This window comes from Amphiprion ocellaris, chromosome 12 (genome assembly GCF_022539595.1).
Source record: "Amphiprion ocellaris isolate individual 3 ecotype Okinawa chromosome 12, ASM2253959v1, whole genome shotgun sequence".
Taxonomy (NCBI): domain Eukaryota; kingdom Metazoa; phylum Chordata; class Actinopteri; family Pomacentridae; genus Amphiprion; species Amphiprion ocellaris.
The window spans coordinates 3,997,964-4,022,505 of NC_072777.1; the positions used below are offsets into that span (position 1 = coordinate 3,997,964).

The window sequence follows — 24,542 nt, forward strand, 5'->3', positions numbered from 1 at the left end:
GATGCTTATAATCATGCTGATGTGGTCTGTACTCTACAGTATTTTAGTGACTCAATAAATGCCTAAGTTGTTTTTTTTAAATGTTTTTTAGTTTTTAATAAACATTTAATAGCCTATATGTAATCAATAAATGGCCTTTGCCTATCTTAAGAAAAAATACACTCAGAACTCTGATATGTTAACAGTACTAAATAAATCAATAAATACATGCATACACACATAAATAAGTTAATACATTAACTGTGTTAAGATAAGATTTAGATTTTTAAAAAAGTTGTTTATGTTTTTGCAGAATCCAGTATTACTCACTGGTTGGTCATTACATTTTATTAGTTTGATTTCACTGTTTAAAATGATGCCACCTCTTTTCAGACAGAACCTGTGATAATAAAACAATACAAAATTTTTAGTTCCGTGTTAATAAAGCACTTAAAGCTTTAAGTATGGCTAAATGCTTTTTTCAAAATTAAATATATCACTCCTTAGGTGGTAGTGGCCCCAAGTTCAGTAAAGTTGGAAAGATATTCACAGATTCAGACTTCCAGCATCAATAACTCATTAGATATAGGTTGTCAAAACATAAACGGTGCCTCTTTCCCATTGTTGCAAGGCAGACAATGTGCTACAAGCCCAGTTTTATCAAAAGTAACTGTCTTTCAAGCTACAGGAATAACATTGGTGTCTATGGAGTGAACAGGGTCCATCTGCAATTTGCAAAACCGCTGCAACAGTAAAGAGAGACAAATATTCAAAAACTTCACTCTTATACATTGTAGTGTCACTAAAATCACTGCAGCCTTCAACTGGCTCCTGTTGACAAAGTGTTTTAACAGAAATGTAAATGCTGTAATTTGATTCTTTTAATGAACCATGTAACTTGAATGGATGTGATGCTGGTGTGACCACAGTGCACACGTCTGATGTTGCTCACAGTGGTCCAAGGGACGCTCAGGGAGTTTGTGTGTTTGCTCAGACTCATGGAAAATTAGAGGGAACATTGGTCAGGAGTAATTTCTAATCAGTTACACAAATTGCAAACTGTACTGAAAATGATTTATGACTTTGAAGCACAGTCGGTATGGTGACATCTGCTGGACAAACTTAATTATGAATTTTGCATTTATTCAGGTCAGAATCTCATCAAGCACTGACGGAAATATTAGCAAGAACCAGTTTCATCTTAAAGTGTAGTGGAACATTTACAAAGAAAGTGGATCATATCCATCTGATCACCTCCCTCCAGAATTTCTTCATTTTGTCACACACCCAAAAGCAGTGTATGGATGTGCCTCAAACCTCAGTACACTTATGACATGTATCAGGTACATTGCTGTTATATTTATTTATCTTTTCAGGGTTATATAAGTTTGCATTAACTACTTGTACTGTAGTAAATTTAAATTAGTGTTTAGCTGTTAGTGAAATTCACTTTTAGTTATGTCTAGTTTCAAGTCTGTTGCAGTTTTTCTCATGCTGAAGCAAGGATGACTGCATTAAGAGGAATGTTCCATCAGCAGCCAGTCACAACATGAGAAATAATGATTGACAGATGAGTAATTTATTTATTCTCAGTAATGACAGCAATGTGTGATGATCAGTGTTTTCAGTTGAACTGCTGGCTGTGATGACTGTCTGCTGCTGTGAACAAGTTTTAAAGGGTTTCTAGACACATAGAGGCTTATTGAATTATTTAGGACTCTTAAGTAACACAACAGTGTATTTTAAATTACCTATAGATATAAATAAGGGCAAAGTTTCATTTCCTGCATTTTCGACCAGCATCTGGTTTGTTTTCACCAGGTGGAGAGTGAGTAACCCGGATGTATTGAACTATCCGGTGTCCAGTTTGACTGGTGATCAGGTTAACTGGCGATAGTTTCCGTCTCCAGATGTTTCGTCCGCAGATTCGTCACGATCAGACCTGGATTTACGTGAAATAAAGATACCAGATAAAGAAGACCTCGCCGAAAAACGTCGGCATCACTACTTAATAAAGTCTATATCCATGTAAATATAACCTACAGACAGTAAAAAGAAATGTGCGGGCCGAAATAAAAAAGCACATATTTTTCAAGTACGGTGAGAGGATTCGAAACCACGTAATCCAGCGATAAAATTATGGGACTACCGTTTTACTCATTGTGCTACCGATCAGCTCGATAAGTATTTCGCTTTATCTACATAGATCTTTGTCATGCTGTCAGGTGTTGAACACCTGGTGATTGTTCAGGAAACACGTCCATGTCAACTGGGGATAATCACAACTTAACACAGGCTGCCTGGTTAAGAACGAGTCAGAACTTCGAGCTTAACTCGGGTTTGTTCTCAGAAACACTCAGACCCTCAGCAGCCTCCCATCAGAACAACACGCAGCACAGCATTAGCTTGATTTGCTAAAATGCATCGGAACAAACTGAGACCACGTTGTTTAAACTAGTCACTAAGAAAACAATAAAAACTCGTTCAGTCATCCACGTCCTAACCGTCATTTCAAAGCACTTTAACCGCTGACAATATTTTTTTTAAAGGGAAGTAAAGGGATTCGATCTGGTCAAAACAAACAATGGTTTATTCGCTCTACACAGTGAGCCATGAGCACCTATTAGATGTATTGAAGTAGACTACAGTCACATTTGAACATTACAGCTACAGATATTCCTGTTGGACTCTGAAGATATTGTGCTGCCATATTTGTATATTTAGCCTACATGTACTCTAAGGTGGATTAGGAACATGTCATTAAATCAAATACTGTCAAACAAACACCACAATTCACACTAGTCTTCCTCTGTGACATCATTAAAAGTATCTTCTGCCATTTCTAAACCAGCCAGGATGTTTGGGAAGACACAAATCACACAAATATATTGTTTGTTTTGACCAGGTCGGATCCCTTTACTTCCTTTTTTAAAAAAAAATTTGTCAGCGGTTAATGTGCTCTGAAATGACGGTTAGGACGTGGATGACTGAACGTGTTTTTATTGTTTTCTGAGTGAGTAGTTTAAACAACGTGATCTCAGTTTGTTCCGATGCATTTTAGCAAATCAAGCTAATTTTGCGCTGCATGTTGTTCTGATGGGAGGCTGCTGAGGGTCTGAGTGTTTCTGAGAACAAACCCGAGTTAAACCTGAAGTTCTGCTCTGGATCTGTTCCACTGAACACACAAACTAACACACAACACAGCAGTGGACGTGCTTCTATATTGTGGGTTTTCTTGGTGAGACAATAAATAGTTTTCTGACTCGTTCTTAACCAGGCAGCCTGTGTTAAATTGTGACTATCCCCAGTTGACATGGACGTGTTTCCTGAACCATCACCAGGTGTTAAACACCTGACAGGATGACAGTGATCCATATGGATGAAGCGGAATGCTTGCAGAGCTGATCAATAGCACAACAAGTAAAACAGTGGTTTCGTAATTTTATCGCTGGATTACGTGGTTTCGAATCCTCTCACCGTACTTGAAAAATACGTGTTTTTTTTTTTTTTTTTAATTTCCGCACGTTTCTTTTTACTGTCCGTAGATGATATTTACATGGATATAGACTTTATTAAGTAGTGATGCCGACGTTTTTCGGCGAGGTCTTCTTTATCTGGTATCTTTATTTCACGTAAATCCAGGTCTGATCGTGACGAATCTGCGGACGAAACATCTGGAGACGGAAACTATCGCCAGTTAACCTGATCACCAGGTAAACTGGAACACCTGGTTACTCCGGTCTTCTATAAAGCTCATTGAGTTGAAATTGAGTGCGATATGATAGAGAGAGCTACAGAATAAACAGAGGAAGGGAGCAGCGGCAGATAAAATGTGCTAATCATTTTATTTTCTCATTTAAGTTTCTTATGAACCCTACGGACGTTAAACATAAAGTCAGCGCGTGCACACCGGGGAGCAATTAGCGTCTGGAGTGTAGCTAATTAGCTAACAGCTAGCTAGCCGACAGGGAGCTGCTAGCTAATGCTAACTGTGCTGTTTCAAGATAAATTGTTTTTGTTCTTGAAAACTAGCTGTTAAAAACACGACGTTATTAACGCTTTGCAAGTTAAACAGTATTAGTTTGACAAATATTACAAACTCGCCTCATCACGATTTCCTTCTCTGTAAAGTCAACGGTCTCCGGCTCCCTCTACTGGACTTTACATACACTTTTATCCTCCTCTGGTGAGTCCACAGTGTTGACATTTTTTCTGATTCTATAGCACTGTATCCTCTGTGAGTAAATTAGTATCTATAGAGACGTAGCTATCTTAGCTAACGTTAGAAGAAGAAATGATTGAATTGTGACCCCTGTAGCTTAACCCTCCTGTTGTCCTTATTTACAGGCACCAAAAAATATTGTTTCCTTGTCTGAAATAAATCCAAAAATTCAGCAAAACAATTCCCCAAATTCTGAAAATTTGCAAAACCTTCAGGAAGAAAAATTCCAATAATTCCTTAAAAATTTCCCTTAAAAGTTTTATTTTTAAAAAATCCCCCAATTTGACAAGAAAATTCTTGTAAATATTTTCAATAAATGAATTAAAACTTCCAAAAAAATCCTAAAAATATCTAAAGTGATTACATATATCAGTAAAACTTCTAATATTCTCTTAAGAACGTTCACATAAAAATCAACCAAAATCCAGCAAAATTCGTTGGATTTTGGTTGATTTTGGTTGATCTTAAGAAACATTTTTAACATTTCTTTTTTGCCACTAAAAAATGTTCAGAGATTTCCCAAAAATATTGAAAATGTGGACATCAGAAGTTTCACTGTGAAAATATATATACTTTTTCGACATTTTCAAAATTAACACCAGGTCAATTTTGACCTGCAGGACTAACACGAGGGTTAAAGGAGATAAATGTTTGAGTTAGGCTGTAGGTATAAACAATATGGACATCCTCCATCATAGAGAATGGAATTCTTTAGTACTGTATGGATTAACAGGATGTAGTGACATAATAAAGTTTCTGGAAATGTTAGTTGAGAAATGGCAGCCATGAGGACAAAAACTGTCATTTTGTATTTAAAGCAGGTTGTTTATCTTTGTGGGTTTTCTACTCTTCAAACAAATCAAGACAGGTTTGACTAATATGCTAGATGCTTGTTATGTTTTCTGATTGTTGTCATTTCTGAGATGTTCAAGACTGAGTCTGTGGTTCTCTAAGTCACTGTTCTCAACCTTTTTTTTTATTTTATTTTATTTTTTTTTTAAAAAGGATCTTTAGAGGTTATAGTATTCTGTCTGTTGTGGTACCTCACTTCCACTGTCTGCTGTGTCCAGTCAAGGATTTGAATGTGGATTGTTTGAGTTTGCTGCTTATCAACATGCGCTGGCCTCACTTGAAGCAGACAGTGAGCTGTCATTGAACTGTTGTGACATTATACATCCGCTGTGGTTACAAGCAGCAACATGATATCTTTTGGACTTTAACATTTCAGCAAAAAGTTGTACTTTTAAAGCATTTGTGCTTAATTGACTTAATATGGTTTTGAAAAAGACTCACAATGGATTATATAGGCTTGTATAAAGGTTTTAATGCATATTTTCGGGTGTTTTGTGCCTTTGTTAGAGGGTGGACAGTTGGGAGACGACAAGAAATGAATGGACAGAGTAAATGGAGTGACAATCCCCAGCAGGACTCACATCAAGGATTCTTCAGTTCATGGTGAGCATCCTAAACACTCAGCCATCGTAGCTAGGGCTGAAACGATTCCTCGAGTTATTCGAGTAACTCAATTACTAAAGTTTCTCGAAGCAAAATTCTCTGAATCAAAGGCTTCATTTAATCCACGACATACTAGACCCCAGGTCACTAACTGATGGACAAAGACTTCATCCTATACGGATCTATAATCAATCAGTTATAAGATGATTTTAAATTTGACAGGATGCTTCTATTTTAACTAGCGCAGTTTTTCTAGTGTTTATGGCATTTTTCAGATCAGAGGCTGAACTATGAAGAGTTAGTTTGACATAATTAGGCTTTCTTTCTGTGAGTTGACAAAAACTTGAACCTCAGTCAGAGTTAACAGGTATGAAGGTGGTTTTCTTTGTTAACTCAGACTTTCTGCTTCAAACTCGTCCACACAGACAGGAGCGTTTAACGCATCATTGACTCGTTTTCAATTATTCGATTAATCATCAAAACAAAATGAACTGATGGTGTTCAGCTGCTTCAGTCAACAGGTTGTTTTGGTGGAGAACAATAAGGAACATAAAAATCTATTATGGTAAAAAAACGCGACTGGAAATTACATAAGAAATGATTGCTGGTAGAAAAATGTTAAATGTGCGTAATGTATTTATTTTACCGATCAATGCAGCTGATTATTTCTAACAGACAGCTGCACAATAAAACTATCAAACTTCATGTATTCAACCATGATATTGTATTGAAGTGCATGTAGGTCTGACACTGTCTCATAATGAAGGAAATCATTTTAATTTTTGGCCAAATCAAAATGAAACTAAAGTTACTGATTGAATATTCTCTGTAAAAAATACTAATAAACTGATCAGTTTTCTTATTTGTGTTCTATCAGCTGCAGTAGCAGCAGTTTAAACGGAACAAACATAAAAACATATTTATGTGATTTCTGCATCACCAACTTTAGTTGAATACCCGTGGTATACTATGTATGTACAGTACCTGTGTACTATACTGTATATGTACAATACACCGCAAATGTCTGCCTGTGTTCAGTCAGGACGGCTGTTTCTGTTGCACAGCGCGCCCACTTCCGCTTTTGATGCTGTAACGCGCAGATCCTCTCACTAAATGTGTTCGGGCCTTCAGATTTCCCTTCATTTCTTAACCCTGTGTATGAAAATATCAAAAGCTCATCCCCATAGTGTTCTGATTTTTTTCACTGCAGTTCAATAAGGCCATCTGGTGGTGAAGGCCATGCCTTGACAGTTGACACTCACAACATGCCACACATGTTCATCCTTTGTGTTGAGGCAGTTTTTGTGCATCAGTCAACTATATTTGAATTCATAAAGTTGAATATTCAGCTGCAACAAACACTGGCGTTGGTTGTATTGTGCTCAATATATTGTACTTTACTCATCATGAAGATCAGACACGGTTAGAGTAATCATAGAAGAAGCCTTCTATTTCTTAGCTGCTGTCCACTTCTGTCTCATTGTGCCATCATGTGGGTGACTATTGCAAGTGCACCCTGATATGATTGAGAACAGCTTCACAGTGAACACCTCAGGTACAGACAAATTATCTGACCAAACTGAGTGAGTTCTAGTAGGACTATACGAGCACTCCTGATATTTTTTTTACACAGATGTAGACAGGGAGAGCTCAGGTCAGGGACTTGATCTTGAGTAAATTGAAATATTTTATAATCAACCACATTACAGTACATGTGCGCGTGCCCGCTCTCACACACACGTGCACACACACACACACACGCACGTGCACACACACACACACACACACACACACACACACACACACACACACACACACACACACACACACACACACACACACACAGGCACGTACAAGCACAAACCACTGTGAAGATTTGTCCCTCATCTGTATCTGAAGGCTTTATCCAACCTTGCCCCAGTTTCCCCTGATTTATTATAATTCCATTTTTCCAGTCTTTCAATCTAAAGATTTGTTCCTCCTCATTTTTTAATAACGTGCAAGCAAGAGAGGCATGTCCCTGGGAGATTATGTCGTCGTCTCTGGCGTCTCGTCTTGATTACATCAGAGGAACCTGATTTGATTTGGAAGAAACCCCCTTGTTCTGGTACAGGATCTCTTTAGACCTCCCCACTGTGCTGATTTCTTGCTTTGTCAGAGGGGATGATCTTGATGAATATGATCTGAAAGAGAGGGAGGCAGAGAGGGGATTAGGTGAAAGGATTATAATTTCCAATGACGAGAAATAATAAGAAACAATAAATCCTAAGTAGATTTAGTTCTCAAGAAAACCCTGTTAGGGTAAATCGAGAGAATAAGAGACGGGACAGAGGTATTAAATAGATACAGTTGGCCTGACCTGTTTGGTCTGAGATGAATTTAGCTGTTTTCTGTTTGTCGTGCAAAGTGGAATTTGATAGAGCCCACTGTAACGCAGTTTATTGATATCAGTTATCTGGAAATTATTTGACGCTCTAAAGTTCTGACGTGCTCGTTTTTGCTCATGCAGTTTGAATGATCTTTTTAAGTCTTTTTCTACCTTAAACTGTTAGAATGCTCTTGATATTGTGTGTTTTTAAGTTTGTGGTGACTTTTCTTTTAGTCCTCAAGTTGCAGAATCCAAGAAAAAAATCCACTGAAGTTGACTGAAAACGTCAGGTACATACGTTGACTTGAAAACATGAACATTTGTCGCTGTTGATTTTTTCCTGTCAGCAACACAGATTACTCGGCTGAAAGCAGGGGTTGAACCGCTGTCGGCATTTTCAGATTTTTGGTATTGATTTTTTTTTTTTTTTTGGTTGAACTGACTCCTGATAGGTCTGCACAGTGGATTGGTGGTTAGCACTTTTGCCTTGTAGCTAGAAGATCCCGCGCTCATGTCCCGGCCTTCCTGGGATCTTTCTGTATGGAGTTTGCATGTTCTTTCTGTACATGCATGGGTTTTCTCTGGATACTCCAGCTTCCTCCCACAGTCCAAAAACATGCTGAGGTTAATTGGCAATTCTAAATTGTCCATAGATGTGAACGTGAGTGTGATTGTTTGTCTCTATATGTAGCCCTGTGATGGATTGGTGACCTGTCCAGGTGTCCCCAGCCTTCATCCTGAGTCACCTGGGATCGACTCCAGCCCCTCTAATGAGGATTAAGCGGTGTATACATAATGGATGGATGGATGATTCCAGATAAAATAAATTAATTATAAAGTGCACTACTTTGGCTCTGACACAGCTTCCTCTCTCTCTGCAGTATTGATGATTGGTTACATGTCACATGTAATCACCTGTTGGACGAAGGCTAAAAAGTTATCTTCAAATATGACATATGCAATACATAAGCAGACAAAAGCATTTCAATTTAGTTTTGTGTTAAAGTTTGTGTTTTTCTAAATCCTGATGTCCAGATTTTCACTTTTACTGCAAGTGTATATTTGGTCCAAATGCTGGTTGTTACTGTTGACCATCTGTGCATTTTTTTTCCAAGAAAAAAATCAAACTTCCACTTACTTGGTTGCAGAAAAAAATGGGTGCTGTTCTTTGTATTTTAAAAATGAATTCAAAGATATGCTTTATTGAATTAAGCTTTTTTTCCAGAAATTTTTAGAAGAAACTGATACAGATCAATTGGGAAAAGAACTGAGAAATTAAGTGATGGTAAAAATCACAGCTGATCATCTCCAGGCTAATGCGAACGCTCTAGAATTTGAATATGGTTTGTGTATGCTTTTAACTTGACAGACTGAAAGTTTCTTTATTGCAGGGTGTAAACAGTAAATTATATTGGGTGTTAAATTGTTTAATGACTCTTGTTTCTGTCAACACTGTAGCAATTTGTAAAACAACCTACAAACTAAATTTTGCACATTCCCCGCCTTCTCTTTAGAACAAGGTGGTGTAGTCTTGAGGTCAATTTGATATGGATGAAAATATGTCAAAATAAATGCAATTGTTAATCTAAGCTCACAGAAAATAAAGGAAAGATCTTTTTTCAGGTGCCACACACAAGCTTTGTGGAGATGGAGTGGTATAATCTTAGTGTGAACTAACTGTGCTTTGTAGAAACATGTAAGAGGTGACAGTATCAGTATTATTGTCCGTAAGTCACACAATGTTCAGTGTCTTGGGTTACATGCATAAAGCAAAAGGCTTACCAGAGATCTACTGTCTCATAACTTATCCTCAAAGAACCCTCTTTCCCTTTCTCCTCTTTACGGATCAAAGTAAATGCCGTGGCTGCTTTTACACCCTCACAATACTGTGTACATATAACTTAAGGCCACACTATTGATGGATATAGGCAGTACATTGTCACATTGGGGACCTCATAAAACAGCAGCTGCTAATTCCTGTGTGCTCTGAGGTCACAGATGAGGGTTGTGTGTGAAATCCAGGGTGGTTAAAGACCTTTGCTACTTTCGGACTTGGAGTGGCGGTGGACCGACGCCTCCTCACCTCAGACCCACGGCCTTGTCATCGCAAGCTGTTCTCGGGCTGCTGCGCTAACTAGGGGTCAACAGCAGGCCACGGCTGTAGAGATGGCCGGTGCTGTGCGTTTGCATCCCGTAGAGAGAGTGGGGACAGAGTAATTACTCCACCAAGGAACACGGCAGAGTTTAGTGATGATCGCCATTGGTTTGTCTGTCTGTTTGCAACATTACTCAAATAGAAAAGCACTCAGAGAGCACAGTACTTCACCAGGGTTGTTCATTCCCCCATATGACATTGTCAGAAATGCACCATTTTTATTTTATTTTTTTTTTTTTTAGAAATACAGCATTTGTTTATTAGTTATTGATGATCAGAATGTGGCCATGTATTATAGATGTACCCACAAACAAAATAAATGACCTTGCGCTGAGCACAGGTGTGTGTTATACATGCGTACGTTATGTACGGATACTGAATCGTGTGACTTAAATATGTAGCAGGAGGCGGGAATTCATGGGACTCAGAAACACCCCCACAATTTGATCAACTGTTCCTTGTATCATATCCGATGGTTAAGTCTCGATAAGTCCACAGTGGTGGATTTGTAGTAGGATCACAACTATGTGATCGTCAGCAGGCAGCTATTGTAGTGTTCACTTGTCATAGTTACAGTGATGCCGTGCCGCTATCTCACAATGATACAGAAATCTTTAACAAATCCGTGTATCCAGAATATAAGTCACATCACTGCCAAAATCTAATCAATAAGTCCTTGTGTCATTTCTGACCTTTCCTGAAAATTTCATCCAAATCTGTTAGTCCGTTATTAAGACAGTCTGCTATTAAGACAAACAGATGAACAAACATACACCGATCGTCACATAACTCCACCGCATTCCTTGGCGGAGTAAAAACGGACTAACGGATTTGGATGAAATTTTCAGGGAAGGTCAGAAATGACACAAGGACCACCTCATTAGTTTTTCGGGATTTGTTAAAGATTTCTGTCTCATTACGAGATAGTGGCACTGCATCACTGTAACTATGACAAGTGAACACTACATCAGCTCCCTGCTGACGATCACATGATTGTGATCCTACTACAAATCGACCACTGCGGACCATGAATTTATTAAAGATTTCATCCATCAGGAATGATACGACGACGGAGTACTGCCTCTCTGAGTGCTTTTCTTGTTGATAATGTCGGCCTGTGTTTTAGGAGTGGGTGCATGCCAAGACCCTATGTAATTGTCCCTATAGTCCCCTGAGCTGAGCCCAGGCAACATACAGTAATTCCACATTCTTCCTGATGAACTCACTGACTTGACTGAGACAGTATCCACCGTCCCGCCTCGTCCCTTGTCAGCCAGTTAGGGAGCCAAGCCTTAAGCCTTAACCCCCCTTGTCTCCACTCCTGGCTGGAGGGGAATGCGACGTCTGCCTGCCTGCTCGGCCATCTTAGCCCTGTGGGCTTTGGAGGCGCGGAGCCTCATCTCCCACTGTTTATCCATGTGTCTTTGCTTTGGCTCAGGCCCTATGCTGCAGGCCGCTGAGGGCTGAGTGGGGTCCGCTGCCCTGTGTCACTCACCTAAGCTCTGCTTTCACTGGAGGGCTTAGCGCCTCACCCCTCGGCTGCTTTATGAGCAGACAGCTGGGCTAATCTGTCTCCCCCTTCCCTCCTCTGCCTTCCTCTTTCTTTCTTTCCTCCTTGTGTCTTGCCTTGTTGCTTCTTTTAGCCCCTTTGATCGTCCGTTTGTTGTCTGGTTTACTCTCATGCACTGTTGTTGTTTCAGCGCACGTGCGTGCGCACACACACACACACACACACACACACACACACACACACACACACACACACACAGAAACACAATAGTCTAAACTGGTGAAGCAGGAGGAACATTTTTGCTGACAGTTGCTAAGGTTTTGAATGTAAGATATGTTGTCTGTACTGTATTTAACATGCGGTGCACCTGCTGGGCTGACACCTGTGGATGATAGGACTGAGTCTGTGAAGTCTCTTCTTCTAGTTGTAACTTCTTAAGGGATTTGGAAGACCTTGAACTTGAACTGTACATGTGTCATTTATACACTGACTACAGCTGCAAAGTTTAGTCTATTAATTGATGAGTAGTTGAGAAAAAAAGTGCTAAATGGTTTTAGTAATTTTTGGCAAAAGACAAATATGTGCAGGGTTTAGCTTCTCAGATATTCAAAATGTGTGTATTTGATACCTAGCTGCGACATTTATAATATAAAAATTTATATTTTTGAACTGTTTTTCAGGCAAAACAAGACATTTGAAATTCTGGAATGTAGCAAAATGTCACTAATTAATTTTAAGAGCTTCTGACTGTGTTAGTGTTTACAGGTTTTCCACTGTGTTGTTTACTTGTTTACTTTGCTGATGCTGCTAATGAGACAGATTATGAGAAAGATCGGCTTATTAGTCAGAAGATGCAAGAGGATCATCAGGTAAATAAACATTAAGACTGTTAACATTCTCTTTAAAGACACTATATATAGGTATGTGCTTTAAAGTGATTTGCAGCTTATATATGCTCATATTGTTTGTAAGGGTATAATTATCTGCAATTGAAGTTCTATAAATAGCTATATTGTTGTTTAGTCTGAACCTTATGATCAACTGGTCAGCCCATCCTTCAGAGTTTAGCTCTAATTTACCCTCTTAATCGAGTTATATTTTTGCAAATTTTTAACTAATTTTTATCTCCCTCCATCTATTTTATCCTCCCCTGTTCTTCATTCCCTCGTTCTTACATCATCTCTCTCTCTTTCTCTGTTTCTCCCCCTGTCCTTCATCTTCCTATCCCCTACCTCTTCCTCCTTCCCTCCTCCTTCTTCCCTTCTCTCCTCTTCAGCCGTCCGGCTAAACTTAGAAGTGACAACAGTTGCAGGGTGACAGCAAGGGCTAAATAAGACCAGAACAATAGCCTCCCCCCTCGCTCCTCTCACCCCCTCCTCTCCCCCTTTAATAGACTGCCATTGTTCTCCCCTTCCACTGTTGCTCTTTCAGGGAGTTTGTTAGCTATGCTAATGAAGGTTGGGCTTGTGTGGGTTTAGCGAGTGGGGATTTGATGCTCTTTAACTGGGCAGTTTTAGAAAGGAGAGGCGATCGTAAGTGTGGCCGGGCAGCTATTTACCACCACTCAAATGTCACAGGCGTGTCAATGCAGCACAGCAGCAGTGGATGTACATAAGAGATCTGTTACATTTGCCAAGAATGTGCCTCTATTTGATAACAGTACAATGAAAGTGTCATAATCAAAACAGTCATCGAATTGTATAAAGGAAGGATTATGCAAGAATACTGCCCCTCTAATGTACGCTGTACTGTATGAGTCACCATGCCGGAGTCCTTGCAGAAAAAAGAGTCGAGTAAGACAAGATGCAGAGACTACAGTTAAGTATAGTGCAGTCAGTCATCCAATCAGTCAGTAAGTTTGTAAATAGCCTGGCCGATGGCTCCTTTGAGCTTTCCTCTAAGAGGAATTCTCTTTCTCCTTGGTGTATTAATAGTGCATGTGCATTGTTTCCTACACCAGCACTGCTGTAATCAAAGGAAGTTGGCCTGCCAAGTATACAGATATTTTCCTTTGTCCCTATGTTTAGCCGGCATGTAAGAGTCAGATGTGTGTGTGTGTGTGCGACTGTGCGTGGATGAAGGTGCTGCGTGGCTGCATGACCAAGTGTGTGCATGCTCGTGGGGATTATGTCAGGATGTCTGTTTATTTATGTGTGTTATCATATATGCACAGTGATACATCCTCGAATTGTTTGTGTTTGTCAGGGCGAGTGTGTCTGTGCGCCACTCACAGACAGTGTGACCTTTTATCTGAGAAGTCATGTGCCTCCACTGATGGTTGGTGTATTGGTATGCTGTTTAGTGGAACGCATGCTAATCTGTAGCACACCCGGCTGTCATTGTGTTACAGTATGGCCTCCACATGTGTCGTGAAGACAAAAAAATGCTAAGTACATTGTGTCTGTGTCTTTAAATTAAGGTACAGTCATTTACATTTTTTATGGACATTGAATCCTTTCCATTCATCAAACAAGGACATTATAATCAGTATTTTTCCAAATGCTTTATAAATGCTGTTGATGAAAATTAGATATTGGAGTCCACCTCTCAATAGAATAATTAGGACTATTTAAATGGAAACCATTACATGTTAGTGCTCTCTGTGGCCCTACATATTCAGTGTAATTGATGGTGCTCAGCCAAAATATGACATTTTAAATGTCACAGGGATTGATTCATTAATTATAGAAATATGTCCATGCCTTGACCTGTAGAGTGACAGTGGATTCAGAGTCCCTTCTCTTTCTTCTCTTTTTGTGCAATTTATTGTGTTGCAGATTTAATTTTAAATGAAAACACTGCAATTTTTCCAATCAATGTACAGGCAAAACCTTTGTAGATTTATTTGAAATCTGAACCCCAAGTTTCTCATTTACCTTTTGCTGTAGTGCTCCATACTGTGGTCAGGTCCATCCTTTTCCCTTTACTTTAATTATCCTCGAGATGTGTCTTTAGAACTATATTGGAGTCAACTCCTGTAGAACTGAATTGGATGTAGTCTAGTTAACATGTATATAAGGTCCCACAATTCACACTTCTTGGGTAGCAGAAAATAATCCAAGCCATGAAGTCCAAGGAACTCGCTGTAGATCTTTGCGATGAAACTGGACATTCACAGGGGCACAGGTTTGGAACCACTAAAACTCTTCCCAGTGTTTCGCATGTAGCCAAACCGAATAACCAAGCAAAAAGTCTTAGTCAGAGATGGTCTCTGTAACAGAACCTCAGAAATCCTCTGCAAGTATGGGACAACCTGCTGGAAAGACAATCATCTCAGCACCCCTTCATCAATCTGGCCTTTATGGTAGCAGTTAGAAGTTACAGGAAAGTCTACTTGGGAGAACTTAAAGGATCCTCAGAGCACAAGAAAAGGTTCTCTGGAGACCAAGAAGTGAACTGTTTGAGGAGAACTCCAAACACTATGTCGGATTAATGCCACACATACTCCTGTAAACATTCTCCTGCAGGCATTAGGGTACACATGTTAACCATCCGACACGCACACATACACAAACACGTATGTACAGTGTAAGACACATGCAGTTACACCCCGAGGGAAGCAGGTTGGTCATCCGGTGGCCAAGTGGTGGCGTTGAGGCATCATCAGTCACTTGGAGTCTGTCAGTGACTCACCAAGGGCACAATGGAATTAGTGAGATTCTCTGCAATGTGACAGCTTGCTCTGGCTAAATGGTGTAATAATCTACCCCTCCTCTCACAAACCTCCAGCAGCACATGCACACATGCACACACTCATTCACCCCCGCCCCCTCCTCCTCCCATTTGCCCTCCCCATACCAACTGGCACAGATAACATTGTCTTAAGCTATAAAAAAAGATTTTTTCCCCTCCCTCCATTGCGGTAATTATTGAATTAATGCAGATGGAGAGAGACATCTGCATGTTAAAGTGTTGGCCTCTCTCTTATGCACAGCAGATGTTCCCCTGTCATTTACTCAAATTACGCTGCTTAGATACAGCAGAGAGAGAGCGCAGAGAGAGAGTCGGGGAGAGAAAGTTACTCGCCAAGGCGACATTGTCTTACAACCCTCTGAGTGTCAGCTACCAAATTCATGTTGCATCTGTCCTTCATGTAAACCCCGGCTTCTTCCCCCAATGAGAGCTATACATATTTGCTAATTGCTTTATTAGAAAGGCGAGGCAAGTTTATTTGAGCGGCACACAGAGGCAGTCCAAAGTGCTTTGCGGGAAGCACTTTGGATGAAATCATGAATCATTTGGAGGAATGAAGTGAATTAGAGTAACATTTAAAAATAAGATTGAATCAATTAGGCAAATACGATAGCCAAGAAATGCGGTCTCAGTGGAGTAACAACAGTAGAGAAAAGTTTTTGATTAAAATATTAAATGTAGCTTGACTTATCAAGGGCTGCACAGTGGCCTGGTGGTTAGCACTTTCGCCTTGCAGCTAGAAGGTCCCCGGTTCGCATTTCGGCCTTCTCAAGATCTTTCTGCATGGACTTTGCATGTTCTCCCTGTGCATGTGTGGGTTGTCTCCGGGTTCTCCGGCTTCCTCCCACAGTCCAAAAACATGCTGAGGTTAATTGATAATTCTAAATTGTCCGTATGCCCATATGTGAGTGTGATTGCTTATCTCTATATGTAGCCCTGTGATAGACTGGTGACCTGTCCATGGTGTTCTCTGCCTTCGCCCAAAGTCAGCTGGGATAGACTCCAGTCCCCTGCGATCCTAATGAAGATTAAGTGGTGTATAGATAATGGATGGATGGACTTATCAACAGAAAGTGAATTCTGTCTGTGTGAATTTAACTCCCAAAGATTTAAGGGACATACCCCTAGATGAGTGAGCCATTTCATGTTTTAGTTTACCTTTAAAATGCAGAATAAAGAATGGATGAGCTCAACTCAGCCTTAATCAAATATAGGATCGCTGGCAACAAATAACATTTTCAGCATCCAAACAATCAAAAAGTATCATGTAAAAAATGCCATATGCCTCACTATATCGATAGCTTAACCTAGCAGCTGATCTCTTGACCTCTTATGCTGTTGGGGACATTATAGTAAAGATGAAACTGAAGAGACAACATCCCCTTGAAGATTACCCCGTCGATTATTTGAAGCAATGGAGAGACATGGAAAGAGATCGTGCACGAGTGTGTCTCTGTAAGTGTGTACGGGTGTATGTCCCTGATGACAGATAACCAGGGGACCTTCTCCTTGGGATTATATTCCAGGTTGGTTTGGCCTCATCCCTCTGGATTATGTTGATAAAAACATTCTTGTATTATATTTTCTGTGCTTATTGTATTAATACTCTCTGGCAGTTTCCATAAAAAGCTCCCACGCCTGCTTTAAGGTAATCTTCTTCCACTTGAGCTTTTAAAATGTTTTTTGGGGGTTAGCTGTCCTTGAATTTTCTCCCACTCTTGAGGTTATCTTTAACCTTGTACCGTCGTTGCACACTGTGAATTGTATATCTTTAATATATATATATGTGAATTCAGGTAGTGGCTCAGAAAGTTTTTACATAGAGACATGATTTATTCCAGTGTGAGGAGAAAACACCTTTCCTTTAGATTCAAATCTGTCTCTAGGGTGTCCTAATTTTGGTCTATGATTATAGTTTTTAAATGCTTAAGTCCAAAATTTTGATTTAATATCATATATAAGCACCAAAACCTCAAATTTCATTTTCTGCAATTGCAGAGTGTTTAGTATTTTTGCTTGATTTTTTTGGAGTTGATGCTTGTTCAAAGATCTTGTTGGGTAGGTTTTTATTTCCTTCATAGCATGTGATGCAGTTTCTACAATTCTACAATTTCATTTAGCAGACGCTTTTATCCAAAGCGACGTACATCTGAGAGTTGATACAACAAGTTTCCCGCACAGAAGTGCAGCCAAACAGTGAAACGCTGCCATTGGGGCTCAAAAGCAGGTAAAATATTGACTCTAATAAATGTGCTGTGAAATGCCACTTCATGGCCAAGCTGCAGCTTAGAAATTGTGTTGACCCTTATTAATCGAGCCAACCACTCAATAGCATGCATGTAGAGACAGTAAACGGTTATCTAGAGATAGTATTTACATATTTTAAATGCACGAGTCAGATTTAGAGAAATCTAAATTTATTAATTTAAGCAAGATTTTCACCAAAAATTGGAAAATACAAAACATCAGTCTTTATCTGTGGCTCATCTGCAGAGCTGATAATAGACATGAGAAATTAAATTAATTAGTTAAATTAACTCATTGCTCATAAAATACTGAAGTAATTTTAGAATAGAAAGTTATAGTTTACCACTTTACTAAGTGTTTTTGCACAATCAGCTCAGTAGGTCTTTAGTGACTTTAGCAGCTGTAATCACTTAGTCAATTAACTTTGGTTAATTACCAAATGTAATTGTGAAACATCTACAGTTTTGGGTCTCTAAAATGTGAGAATGTATGTATATTGTGTTATATCATTGTAAATTCATCATTTTTGGGTTCTTGATCGCGGATCCTACAAAAATTCTATTTTATTGGGCTTTGGGAGATTGTAAGCTGTGTTCTGTAAGGTCTGCAAAGTCACATTAGTCTTTTCTGGTGTGTGGACAGTGGACTGCGCTCACTCTCACATGTTCATTTTCCTAAGAAGCATTCTATGAATCAGCCCATCCACGCACATAAAAACAAACACAAACACATGCAGTCGCTGCCTCTCTACAAAACCCAACAATCCAGTGGAGTCTGTTCAACTTCCTTCTGTTCTCCAACCAAAAGCCTTAAAGCCAACAGATGCTTTTTCGTTATCACTGCCAGTTATCACTCTTAGCTGCCTCTGATAAGACTTTACTTTCTGACCCAGATGTTAAGGAGTTCAATTTATCAGATGCACCACAAGAGCGGACGGGGAGGTGGAGGGATGAGTGAGCCTCGAAAATACCCTCAGGCTTGAGAGACGAGACGTAATATGCCATTTTTTTTCGGCCTGGTGTTGTTTCTGAAGCGGCGTTAGTGCAGTAAGGAGCTCAGCGTCTAAAGAGGCTTTGGTATAGGCGGAAAGATGGGCCATATTACAGCGAGGCTAGAAGCCTGCTTGATTAATGGGCCAGGATAATCACCTCATCAAATCACTCTCACTTATTAAATCTTGTTTAATATCGTAATGAGGGCCCTCCCGAGCTGCTTTGGTAAATTCCCCTCTCTGCCCAGCTCTCCATCGCTCTTGCTTTTCCTCTCCTGCCTTTTCGTTTCAACAGGAAGACTGATGATGCCAAGTTCCCCTCTGTCCTTGTCTGTTTCCTTTCCTTTCGTTGTCTTTTACTTCCTCTTTCTTTTCCCTTGTCTTTGCTCTACTCCTTAACGTGCGGGAAAAGGCAAAGAATATGTGCCTCCTCATTTAATCCTGGAAATTGTCTCAGATTTTTGACTACGTATCAACAGTACACATAATTTCTGAGGATGGAATTGCTTTATCCATAGCCACAGTGTATTCATTTAATCTCCCTTATTTATGATGGATGATGTGCTAGATTGTATGATCATAAATCACTGTGTGTGTGGGTCAGGACCTGCTTGAGGAGTGATGCCACTTCCCAAGGCTTTGGTACACTGGAGTTTATGGAAACACTTCAGGTGAGGTAATATCTCTGCTGTCTCCTTCTGCGTGATTTGTGATCTCTATCTGTAGCGCCACGAGTTACTTCTGCATGTGCATTTATGTGCGTGAGGTTTCTGGAATGGGCTCGCATCTCCTTCACTTGACCTCTGGGCGAGACGATGGGCCTCAGAAGAAAACAACATGCCATTGTCTTATTTATGGTCTTCCATGTGTCACTCTGTGCAATCTTGGTAGCACAGCTGTCACTATGCGCTCCTTCCAAGGAAAGAAACAATATTTCTCCTTCCCTCTTTCGCACTGCGCCTCTTTGTTGTGAATTATTGGTGTCTTTCAATAGCCACACCGTTCCATTACCCTCATCTCAAAGTTGGACCCAATCCTTTGTCGTCTCGGAAGGCAGGCGGGCAACAACTGGCTCAAGGTGACCAGTTCAGGCTTGAGAGAGAGGTTAGGGCTGCATCTTCCCCCTGAGTGCCTCCCATTTTTTGCCTTTATTGTTGGGGAGCAGCTGTTGTGTACCTGGACCCCATGAGTGGCGCCTATGCTGGGTATCTTGGCAGCCAGGCTCCCTAGGCTTTGGATACCAGAGTGAATCAATTCTTAAAGATGACTGTCTGCGTGCCGTGTCACATGGACAGGCCCAGAGTGAAGGGCTTAGGGGGCTCTGGAGCTGGAATGCTCTTTGATGGAGGGGCTGGAGAATGAGGAGGGAGGGGAGGAAAGGAAAATATGGGGGGGTATGGTCCTATTGTTGTGCCAAGGAATGCCCTTGACGGAGATAGAGGGGTATTGTTCTTATGCCCGTGAACTCTTTTGGTATTGGAGACTTACAGGTGGGCGACCCGCAGGGGGTGATGAACATCTTAGCGTCTTGTATGTTTTCACAAATGCCTCGAGAAGCGTGGCTGTCAGTTCCTGCGTTTTCCTGTTAACAACCTGCTGAAAGTTGCTCCGGGACGTGGCATGTGCGAGCAGCTTAGCGTCAAGCAGCCATGTGAACGTGTAAAGGTTGGCCAATTATTCGGGGGGCTGATATAGCCCCCCTTTCATAATACCCACAGAAGCAAACTCATTCTAAGCAGAGATTGACAACAGCTGAGCAGGATGTTGATGACCTACCTGGCTCACAAGCCTAACCTGCCTAATGTCCGCTGAGAAACCTGAGAAAGTGAAGATCATAAAGGATGACAAAAACAGATTGGCACTTAAGCTAACCATCCCTCCCTCCCCGCCGCACACTCTTGCTCTTTCTCTTTTTCTTTCTTCTTACACCCCTTTGGAAAACAATACCCTTTGGACCACCCCCTCCCTACCTTTCTACCTTGAAAAAGCAGGTTTATTAATAGTTCAGAGCAGGGTGCTTGGGGCGAGCTGCACGAGAAGGTTAAGGATGAGGCGGGTTTGAAATCTGGGCTCAGCAGCGGTAGCAGTAGCAGTGTCTTTTTTGGAGAAAGAGCCTCATGGTCATCCCGTGTCCGTATCCATTTCATGACAAATGAAATACCACAGGCCCTGGCCAGAAACAATGGCTTGTTTGGTTGGCTGGAGGCCGTGGTGGAGAGGAGTGTGTGTGAGGGGGTGGTAGTGACGGCTAAGACTGGCTTCAAACCCCTGCAGCTGTCCCGGTTGTCACTCCTTGTCTTAAGGCTCACCCCTGGCTCAACGCTCCAGCCCATGGATCAGGGGGATGTGCACTGGTGCACGTGGGTGTGTATGTGCATGCATCCCGAGCCCTGAGAGATACTACGAGGCGATTCTCGGTACTCAGCAGCATCTGAAAAACGGCTCCAGACACAAAAGGCAAGTTGAACGGTGTTAAGACCCCTTCGGTATGGAGCAGACCCCAGGCATGAGGTCATCAGCCTTGGTTTAGCAGCCTTTGTCCTACTGCATGATTGACAGGAGGGGTGGCTATCAAAGAGAATTGTGGGATCAGTTACAGCTATGGATGCCACTCAAGATACAGCAGATCTCAAATAAACAAAACACTTGTGATTATTCACTTAATTTAGTCTAGAAATGCAATTTTTCGAAACCAGAATATGCTGCAGGGATGAAAACAAGACTTGTGCAAATGCAAATTACATACCAACACATCATGACATTTAAGCTGGGTAATGGTTTTGCACCTCCACTCTGCGGGCCTCACCTTAATATGAATTATAAAGTCTGTCAATCTTTTAATCTGTGTTGATAACAGGTGATAAACTTTAATACGCAGCTAATAGTGCACAAGCAAACCCGTGTGTGTTACAAAGAAAAAGACTCATCTCTTCCTGCCTCCCTCTCTCTCCCTCTCTCTCTCTCTCTCTCCCTCTCTCACCCCTTATGTCTCAGAGATTAGCCTTTGCTCAAACACCTCCTGTTCATCTAAGTAATTAAAACATTAGAATTACTGGATTATAAACTGCTTTCCATTTAATCCAGCACTCGATGCTCCCATCATCTTGCCAAATGGGTCAAAAGGAAATATAATGGGCCTCTGTGATTTCTGATTCAGGGAACTGGAAGTGGCAAAGGATGCCAATAATGGCTATTAAAAGAGATGTGTGTGTGTGTGTGTGTGTGTGTGTGTGTGTGTGTGTGTGTGTGTGTGTGTGTGTGTGTGTGTGTGTGTGTGTGTGTGTGTGTGTGTGTGTGTGTGAGAGAGAGAGGGAGATAGAGAGTGATAGAAAAAGAGACAGAGAGCCCAGACTGGCTTTGCCCTGAGTGCCATCTGTCTTGGACCCACTAGACCCAGTTTAGACAGGAAGAAGCCAAACCAGTTTGGTGTCTGTCTCTACCCCTAGTGCACAGTTATGTACAAGTGCGCATACACATTCCCTATGACCTCTTCTTCTCTTGAAGTGAATAAAAAAAAAAAAAACATGTTGAATGCACATGAAGTTCTTTCATCTTCCTTTGTGAGATTTCCTGAAGTCAGGGCTTGTTGTGTTTGTGTATGTGTGTGCTTCATAAAACCCCAATAACAGGTGTTTGCCCTTGGGGGCCCCCACTGCACCTTAACGGCCTCAATGGGTGTCCTGATATCATTTATATATCACTTTCCCATTGTCTACCTTCAACACATGTTCGCACTTGTGCACACATTCACAAACTCCCGCTTTCATTCAGTTTTTTTGATAAGTTCCTCTCTTCTCGCTTTGCTCCCTCTGACATTTCTTGGCAGTCAAAATGAAGGTGCGCTGTGGGGATTCACAGCGGCTGTCTTCTCACCTATACTGTCTATACTAATTTGGAGTATCAGTATGTGCTTGGCAGGTCTTCTATGTGTGTCGTGTGTGAGTTTAAATACTGTACCTTCATGCAAGCTGTTGTTTTTTAGCGTGTTTGGAAGCATGCGAGTTGTGTGCGCACCGCAGCATGTTCTCTGTCTGTGGGTGTATGTTTTGTGTGTGTGCGTTCTTTATGGTTTGTGTTCCTCGCAACAAGAGGTCCAAGTTGACACAGTGACAGTTCCTCGCAGAGCGACAGAGGGGCCCTGCCATCCAACAACAGAGGCTTTGTCGCTCGGCTCCTCTTGGCTTGTTATGGACTTCCTTCTCTCTCTCTTTTGCTCCCTTTTTTAGTGAGCCCATTTTCTTGTCTGAAGTCTTAATTTGGGGCGCTGGCCAGTGGGGAGAGGGAAGAGAGAAGGGGGGACCGAGGGGAGGGAAGAACGGAGTCGGGGGGGAGGAGAGGAGGTGCGGAGTGCTGATGGCTGCAGACGGACGGCCCTTTGTTCCTTCTTTCCCAGGCTCCTCTCTTGAGCCTCCGAGGCTCCAGTTGCGTTGGAGCTTTCCAGGGAGAGAGAGAAAGAGGCTGGGAGGAAAAAGAGGGCACAATGATCTGTCCAAGTGGAATCTTCCAATTCCACAAAAGCAAATTTACACACACACGCATGCAAGAGGAATGGAAATGGGGGTAGAAAAGGAAGAAAAGGGAATAAAGATAAGAAACAGAAGTGCACATAAACAAAACAAGCATAAGGTAAGGACAGGATGAGGGACACATCACAAAAACAGATTCACAGCGAGTGTAAGCTGCGCATACTGACCACTAGGTGTCCTCATCAGTGATGCCAAATGTGGGCAACCCAGAGTTAATCCCACAGTGTGCCAGTGGCTCTGGAGCAGACCAGTGTGTTGCTCCATCCACAAAAGATGAAATCCAGTGTTAAATTACGAACACATGCAGAATGAATCCATCAATCTGTGGAAATTTGTTTTCATGGTTTTGGATTAAATCGTTTTTGTGCGAGGTGTTTCATTCTAGGTGCAATAATGAAATAAAGATGCACACATACATTCGGATTTATATCCTCTCTATGAAAAAAAAGAAAATTCATTCTGCTGTTTTAGTTTCAAGCCCACAGTCATTTTGCAGGAGTAGGTGTCAAAGTGGTTCAAACAGTGGACAGCTCATTTTTGTCTTTGGTAGGAGGATCGCACAGAGAAGAAATCGAAATGAGGTCCTGAGTCCTTGTGTTTCTTCGTCACAAACGTTCCCCTGCATGAGGAGTTACATCAGCTCTTATGTGAGGTGATATTTACAAAAAAAAATCTATCTCTTGTCGGGCTGTTACTATAAATCCACACACTTTTAAACTAAATGTGTGATGAAAGCTTCAAATCAAACCTTTTGAACTGTAAAAAGAAAAGAAAAGAAAAAAGCACTATTAACACCAAACAGAAAATGTTCTTGAACCTGACCGTGTGATAACAAGTGATCACGAAGGGAGGAGGGACTTGGAGAGGGACCTTGGGGACCGTGTCAACGTTTTGTGTGCCGGAGCAGGGACAAACATTGGGCAAACATTGGGAAAGGCTGGCAGCCTTTGAGATAGTGGGCCGTTGATCTAAGACTGAGGAGCTAAAGTCCACTATCTCCTGTGTGATACAGCAGCCAAGGTCTTGCTGACACACAGAACAAACATGGATACCTGAAGACAATGACCTCTGAACCCTCAGCGGGAGAGGTGGACAAAACAGGAGGTGGTGAAAGTGACTCCGGTGACTTCCTCCCTGCAGGCCAAGAATGAATCAGGTGGAATGATTGTAAGTACATGGGTCATTGTGTATAAAACGCACACACACACACACACACACACACACACACACACACACACACACACACACACACACACACACACACACACACACACAAGTGCTCACACATTGTTAAAGAGTGGGAAGCACAGATGTGTGTGTGTGTGTGTGTGTGCTGGAGGAAGCAAGAGAGTGAGTCTTCAGATGTAGCGACAGATGGTATTTGATTACAGAGCAG

At 41.2% G+C, this 24,542-nt stretch overlaps 1 long non-coding RNA gene across 1 annotated transcript; it reads left to right on the plus strand.

Moving 5' to 3' along the window:
* Positions 1-4,021: 4,021 nt before the first annotated feature.
* On the plus strand, positions 4,022-8,852 carry LOC111581385 (uncharacterized). The gene is made up of 3 exons (XR_002747249.2): positions 4,022-4,165; positions 5,561-5,656; positions 8,716-8,852. It is a non-coding gene; the product is annotated as an uncharacterized LOC111581385 (long non-coding RNA).
* The last annotated feature ends 15,690 nt before the right edge of the window (positions 8,853-24,542 follow it).